We start from the raw sequence: 7,843 nt of genomic DNA, 5'->3' as shown, positions 1-7,843 counted from the left end.
GCCAGAGGGAGCGCGGCGCCGGGGCGGAGGGCGGCGGGTCACGGCGGCTCCGCGGAGGAAGCAGCCCCGGCGCCGGGCTGCGCTAGAGGAAGCCGCGGGCCTTCCCCTGAACTTCCCCACGGGAAGAGACACCAAGCGGCGTGGCTTCTCTATGAGAATGCACCGAGGACCGACCAGAGCATCCTCGGAGGTGTGCCCTGTGTTCAGGCTGCTCACTCTGTGTCAGCAAGACAATCCAAGGAATTCAGCTGTGAGGAATGCATGTATTAAAATACTTGGGAGAAAGAAACATGATATTCACCTCACTGTGGAAAGAACAAAAATCACTTCCTCCCACATAGCAACGTCAAAATACTTTAAGAATTTTTTGTGCAAGCCTATACACATAGGAAAGATCTGTTAAAAGTGTTTGTACTGAGTATAAAAATAGTGTTTTGAACCAGAGGGTTCATTATACCATTTTTAAATCTGTCGGTCAGGAGTGAAATCAGCAATTTATTTGCCTATTCTCAAGTACAGGTGTATACACTTAATATAGAGAGTAGTCTCAGAGACAGATCTGAAAACAGTGAAAGTATTTTTATTCACAAAGCCAGTCATGTGTGCAAAATGGTGAAAGCATCAATGTCTTACATCTCAAAACCCGCCCACCACCCAAAAAAACCTCCAAAAAACAAAACCCCAAGGATAGAAGATCCTGGTACTGACGAATTTGAAAGAGAGGCATCAAACCCATAAAGATTTGTGCACTAACTGGTAGACAGGTAATCAATAAATAGTGCACAAATTTGCAAAAATTGTGTGCTCTCTTCTTTTTTTTTTTTGTTCTTGTGTATTTTTTTACGTGTTGAAACCTCAAAGCTGATTTCTCAGGCTTCTAATCTGAGGGTAGCTTGGAACTAGCTTTTGGAGGAGTATCACTCACATTTCACTTTTTTTGTCATGGAGAATGGCTTAATGCATGTGATTATGTTTCCCCTAGTGGTTTGCTCTAACCACTGCATGGGTTTTTTTCTGCTTGTAACCCAAGTAGACCTTGTTTTTGGAGATCAAGTTCTTTTGTTTATTCTCAGCAGAGAAACGTAATTGTTGTGTATGTGTATATTTGTGCACACACTAACATACACATATATTTATATATGCATATAAGTGTTGTGTTCATGATATATTCAAATAGTACCAGTGAGTTCAAGTGAAAAGTGAGGCATAGACACTTGAAAAGTATGTGACATGACAGACACCCATCTGAAATAGTTGAAACTTTTCTGCATCATCCTCAAATTGTTCCACGAGGTTTTACCTGATTTGATTTTCACACCCAGGACCTGAAAACAGTGTCCCCTCCTTTTTTTGAAAAGAAAGGGAAGTTCATTCATAAGGAATTCTTTCTGCAAGGGAATGAAAGTGTGGTAAATTTGCTGACTTTGAGAACATTTGGTGCATTATCCCATGAGTTAATGGAATTATATGCAAATATTGATTCTGCACATCCTAAAAGGACTAAGTTTGGCTGTACATTGCTTCTAATGCCCAGTTCCTTAGAAACGTAAACCTTTAATTGATTATCTTCTGTGTTTGTGACTGTGAAAAAGCTAATGTACATTATAGAATTACAGAGCTTTTTAAAGGGATTATCTATAAAGCTTTTTTGCCTACTGATATTTCATTGAGATTCTCAGGCCATTTAGATATATCATAGAAACAGAGAAGACAAACACACTGCACTGTAAACAGCTAGACGTTTTTGTGAAAATAAATAAGGTTCCTGAATCAGTACTGTTAGTTTTTCTTTTGTAATTTTTATTGTAGTTTACCTGAAGGAAATCCTGGAATTTACCTCCCTGAAGAGGGGGAAAGTGAACGAAGGCTTCTGGGAATACAGTCTGGTGGGACAAGGAACAGCATTGTTAAATGTGAAAGAAAGAATTAATACCTGCCACTCTGGTTGGGAATGCACATACTCTTCAGCTGCTTGGATTTGATCTCCTGTTTTTAGAGATGCTCACATCTGCTGGATTTAAACTATTGTTTTTCAGATCTAGCTCATGGTAGACATCTTTCTTAAAGGTGATACAGGCTAACTTCATCCCATCTGGTGATTGCCCTAGTATACAGAAGGACAGTTGCCAGGAGAATATTTTCTTGTTGAATACCAAGTACACTTATGTAAACTTATAAAGTAAACAAATCCCTTTCCTGATCCTTCTGAAATAATACTGAAGGATACATACATTTAGTACTTGTAATATAGTGTGGAGCTCTGTCATGTAAATTGTTCTAATAAAGCTAGTATGTTTTTTGATGTCATTCAATGTTATTAGGTTATTTTTTAGTCCTTGATAAAATGAACACTGTTTTCTTCAAATTCAACTTCATAAACCTTTTCATCTTATACAATCCATCTTATAACTAATTCTCTCCTCAAGTGCCTTGAGTCTAAATGTTCAAAAGTGGGACAACTTGGTGTGGATGGGACTAAGTGCAGTTTATTTGCTGTACTGGTATGGTAGCAGGCTTTTTATGGTGTATTTGTTTGTCCTAGGGTATTCCTCCTAATGTTTTTGACTTCTTTGGTAGAAGTAGTCATGAGAATGACAGTACAGACAAGCTGTGTCTGTTAGCGTTTGAAACACTGCACTTTCTACATGCATTCATTAGAGGCTAGATAATGCTGGCTGGGCTTGACTATACTAGAATTTTATGCAAAAAATTAACTGATTGCCTATTATAATGTTAATAAGTGTTAGTTTGGAAATTCCCAAAAGATTTTGTAGCAGGATGCAGACATTTGTGTGTTGACTTGGGATTAAAGTGACTCATGAAATGGAAGAGGTCGACGTTAGAAGTTATGGGAAATTTGAAAGGTTTTATGAAGAGAGTTATCATATCTCTACTGTGGTTTGCAGCAGTAGTTTTCAAATTTCTTTAGTCGGTAGACTTTAGACTTTTTCTATGCTTTAGAAGAGGAAAAAATTATAAGGGAAGTGCAGACGTTTTTTAGAAAATTATAATTTATGAGACCTCCCATTTAGAAGGTAGTGCATAGGAATCCACAGATCACAGTTAGAAAACCACTGATGTAGAGATACCTGAACTAGCTCTAAACTGCAATGTAGTAGAAAGGTAAATTAATATCTGGGGTACTGTGAGCAATGGAGCTGGAAGAACACAGATGCCTGCTCTTCTCAGAAGTGCGAGGTAGCTTACATGGACCTCCATGATGTTACTGCTGTCCCAGGTACTTCAGTGGAGGCTGGAGTGGGAAACATACTCCAAGAGATTAGCAACTGTTAGCATATAGCTTGGCAGTCAGTCAAGACATATCTACAGGTCAGACTTACAGATTTTGCTGCAAACAAAAGGAAACAGATTTAGCAATTGGTTTTTTAAAAAAATCTTTCTCCCATTTACTGAGATTATTTTTTTCCTCAGTTGTGAAAGACTTGAGTTCATCTGAGTAGTATACAAGCATGTCCTGAAATCAGAGGTGATGTTTACAAGACAGAAATGTTTCCTGCAATGAATGACTTTTGCACAAAAAGGAAAATAAAACCTGGTCTTTCCCCATTCTGAAAATCAGAACACAACTGAAAAAAAAAGTTTATATGGTTACATCAATTGAAAAAATACCCTGATCCTATTGTCAGATCTGTTACTGTCTTTATTGTCCTGATTATAATGACAATATCAATGACAATAGTTAAAATGCTGGATATTCTATCACAGTTTTCTCCACAGATCTTAAACTAGTTTCAGGAATTGTCGCTCTGTCAGTTTTAGAGGTGAGAAAAACCAGGGAAGAAAGAAGTAACTTATCCAAAAAGCAAGAACTTGGAGTTTCAGATTCCAGTCCAATCTCTCTGTGCTGTGTACATGCTGCTTCACATGGAGGCCCCTGGCATTGATTTCCTTGTGGGCTCCAGAGTCTTTCTGCACAACTGAAATTTCAGAATCTATGTCTAATAGAATTGGAACACCTTAAAAAAGAGTATGAACTGTTAGATAATTATATTTATCTTATTTTGAGAGGGAAGAGGACAAAATGCTTAATTATTTAAACAAGGTTATCTCTGCAGGAGCATCCACTCCCACCCCTTGATTAAAGAGTTCCTCTAAACTTCAGTCTTTGCATCTGCTGTAGTTACTCCTATCTCATTTGTGGTTTTCTGATCATCTTTTCCTGTATTTTAAGCAGGCCTAGTACTTTTAAAAGCCCCACAGGAACAAAGGCAGTAACTAACAGAGAAGCTGAATCTCGGAGCTGTTCTTCCTAAACAAGCTCTTGACTCCTGAAGCCCGAGTGAAAGTCTACGGTGTTCCAGGTCAGAGGGGGAATTCAGCTGTCCAGAGAAGCTCCCAGGATGGTGTTCTAATTAATGAAAGCTAAAGGAAGCATTAGAAATTGCGTTACCAACATGCACAATAAATCAACTGCATCTGACAGAACAAGCTTGCAAAATAAGCCCACTGTAAAACTTCCTTCATTCTTGAGGTTAAATGTTTAAACTATTTAACATATTTTAAGTTTTTCTTATTGTTGCTTACTTGCAATGCAATTCAAATTGACTTAAATTGTATCTATTTCTGATGGTTTACGTTGTGTTAAAGCAGTTGTGTTTTCCAAAGTATGTGTCATTCAATTTCTATTTCCCTTCTTAACACTGTAGGTTTGTTTTCTCCACAAGGACACAAATTATGGTTCTATAAAATCCATTGCAGCTCAGGAAATTTCTGTTAATGCCTTATTCAAAATCCCACTGCAGACAATAAAGGCAACAACCTTTATTTAGTTGAATAGTTTTTGCATCAGGTAAAGTTTTACTTCTGTGAAGATAAGGTATTTGTAGAGTCAAAGAATATATGTATTTAGATGGTCAATATGTAAAATGGTATGTATGGATGGTAGATGCTGGGCCTCAGTCTGGGCTAGCTTTCAGGTTTGGTCAAAGCTGAAGTTTAAGCTGCAAAGACAAAATCTTCATTCAGCCCATCTTCAAACCCAAGGGGTTTTTTTTGTAGCAAAAAAGGGATAGGAAAGGGAAGGCATTTTCTCTGTGATGAGGAGGGCGGCAGGAGGGAAGAGAGCCTTTTGCTGAGACCGTCTCGGATTTAGCATTGCAGAAGCTGGTTGTGAAGACAAGTCAATGAAATAGAAACGGGAATTTCCTCATCTCTCCTTCCTGCTTCTGTCTTTGCCTGTCTCACCTTTTGAAAACTGATTTGTATTTGTATACATGCGTGTGATCCCGATTTCTTTGTTTGCCTTTTCACACAAGCACTTTCACCTACATCCCCCTCCCCTCCCTTCCTCTCATTTGGCAGCCAGTTGGGCTTCTTCCTGCCTTGAATACCGCATTCCCTGGTTATTCAAGCTCAGTCATTAGCACCCTGTCCCCTCACTGAAATTATGAATGAAAAGCCTTGTTGTTCTTTACAAATAACTCGGGCTTCCTCAGTCAGTCAAATTCAAATGGCAGTGACTGCCAGACAAAGCGCCTGTATGACGGACAGTCCTCTCAGCAAGCCATCAAGGCACACAGGAAGTTTTTAAAGGCACAATCTAGGTAGCGCAGCCTGGGCGTTCCCCCGCGGGATGGGTAGCATAGATTGGGGATGCGGATGGGGATGGGGTGGGAGGCAGTCCCTGCCCTGCCAGCCCCCCCGGCCCGCAGCTCGGAGCTCGGCACGGCGACACCTACGACACCTTGTCCCGGCGGGGCCGGGGCCGGGGCCGGGGTGAATGCGGCGGGGGCGGCGGGTTCGGAGCGGCGCGGCACAGCCCCCTGCCTCCCCGCGCATTGTCCGCGGGCCCTTTTCACAAAGGGGGAAAAGGTAATTGACAGCCCCATTGTCCAACGCGGCCCCCCGCGGCTTTAAAACACTCCGGGGCCCCAGTCACACGTTGTCAAAGGGAGCTGTCGGAGGTGACGAGTGAAGAAGGGCTGTTCAGGAAACAGTTTGAGCCCTTCAAGTGGACAGGCCTCAGTGACTTCTCCGGCACTCCGGCTGCCACAGGCAGCCCCTTCAAAAATAACCTTAAAGCAATAAATCATACATGTTTCCTGCACTATACAAGGAACAGCTGGTTATTTTTCCGCACTTCCCCTCCCCCCACCCGCCTTTTTTTTTTTTTTAGCCGAAAAATTATTTAAGCACAGGAAATCAAGCATGTCAAAGTTTGGCAAAGCAGTTTGGGTGATTTAGCAATTACAACACTTCTTTCTCTGTGAGCCAATCCTTGCGCTTTGGCTTTTTATCTCCTCATTTCCACTGGTTTCTGCATCTGCTCCTATGGCTGGGATAACTCAGCCCTTGTCTTCCGCACAGCAAGGGAAGCGATCTGTGTGGTTTGCAAGGAAAAGCCGTTCACTCCGATTCTTCTCTTTCACAGGAGCTTGGAGTCCTGGAGTTCAAAAAGATGTCCTGGGCATAGTCCATCTGTTTATTTAGGAACAAAATCCCGAAACCTGAGAATTACTGAAATGTCTTGCCATAGGCAAGTCTGAACCTCTGTATTTTACTTAGTGTTTTACGAGGCAACACTTAACTATCTTTCCTTTAACTATCTGATGCAGGCAGTGTTGATGCATCACCACATGTGACACATCATGTATGATGTATGTGCATAATAATGTTTAGGATGCATTAGACTTTAAATACAACTAGAGGTTTTTCTCCAAAGGTCTCTGGAACCTTAGGCTGTGTTGCTGCAGCTGGATCCACAGGGGCCAACATTTGTGTTTGCATCAAACCTCTTTAGAAGTCCACCTGCCTGGCTGTGATTTCAGCCTTGGAGCTGTCATTTCCTGCCATCACTTGAGGTAGTTAGTGCATGCTAACTAAAATCCAGATCTGTTAGACTAGTTGGCATTTAGCAGTGCCCAATTCTGCTAATATATTTAGTACTTGACATTGATGATACACTTAGGAAATAAAAGTCAGGGGTCAAGTATTCTTTGTAATGTTCTGCAGTGTCCATACACTGTGACTGAAACATTGCATTGCAGCCAAAAATGTAACTCTTAAAAAAAAATCTTACAGAAAAGCCAGAGACTGCATTTAGGAGAAAAATCAACCTTTTCTGGAGGTCTGGCCTCTGAAAATCAAGGTAAAAAAGAAAGCTAGCTAATCTGCAGCAGCATTAAATTCTCCTTACATAACATAGGATATACGTTCTCATTTCTTTATCAAGACACCTATTCTGAAGATATAAAGAACATCACTGTTGGCTTAAGGGTGACAGGGGGCATTTTAATTAAACAAATGGTCATGAGAAGGGAGGTGTGTGGCAGCAGGTTTAAGTCTGTGATCTCTAGTTCCTGCACAGTTCACTCTGTGGCACTAACCGATCCAATCTGACAGCACTGGATTTGTGGGTCAGGCCCATGGGAAGGAAGATTTGCATATTTTTTAACTTTGTAAAAAATTGTTACTGTCTGTCTTTCACTTGCAATATAATATGTTTATATGCCCATTAATATAATTGTATCTCCTTGTTGATCTGGTTTCAGTTCATCTATCCACACCACATTTCTGCCACGTTTTAAAGACTAAGGTAACACAGACTTGCTAAGTGCCTGAGACTAGTTTACAGGCAATTTCAGCCAAACCTTACAACATGCTATAAGACATGGCCTCTCTGAATACCTTTTGAAAGCTTGTGGGAATAAATGCTGTTCAAAACCTCAGACCAGATGCTTTCCTAGGATCCAGCCTTTAGATTGCAAATGACTTCAGGCAAGGATCCCCTTCCTATTTGGCAACTTCCTAGAACAATTTTGCAGCTGGATACATAAACCATTTATTATATTGAGGAGGAGATATTCAGATTTACCCTTGCTAA

The sequence above is a fragment of the Pithys albifrons genome, chromosome 1, assembly GCF_047495875.1.
Source record: "Pithys albifrons albifrons isolate INPA30051 chromosome 1, PitAlb_v1, whole genome shotgun sequence".
In the NCBI taxonomy this organism is placed as follows: Eukaryota; Metazoa; Chordata; class Aves; order Passeriformes; family Thamnophilidae; genus Pithys; species Pithys albifrons.
The sequence above is the reverse complement of the archived record's forward strand: the minus strand, read 5'-3'. Positions refer to the sequence as shown.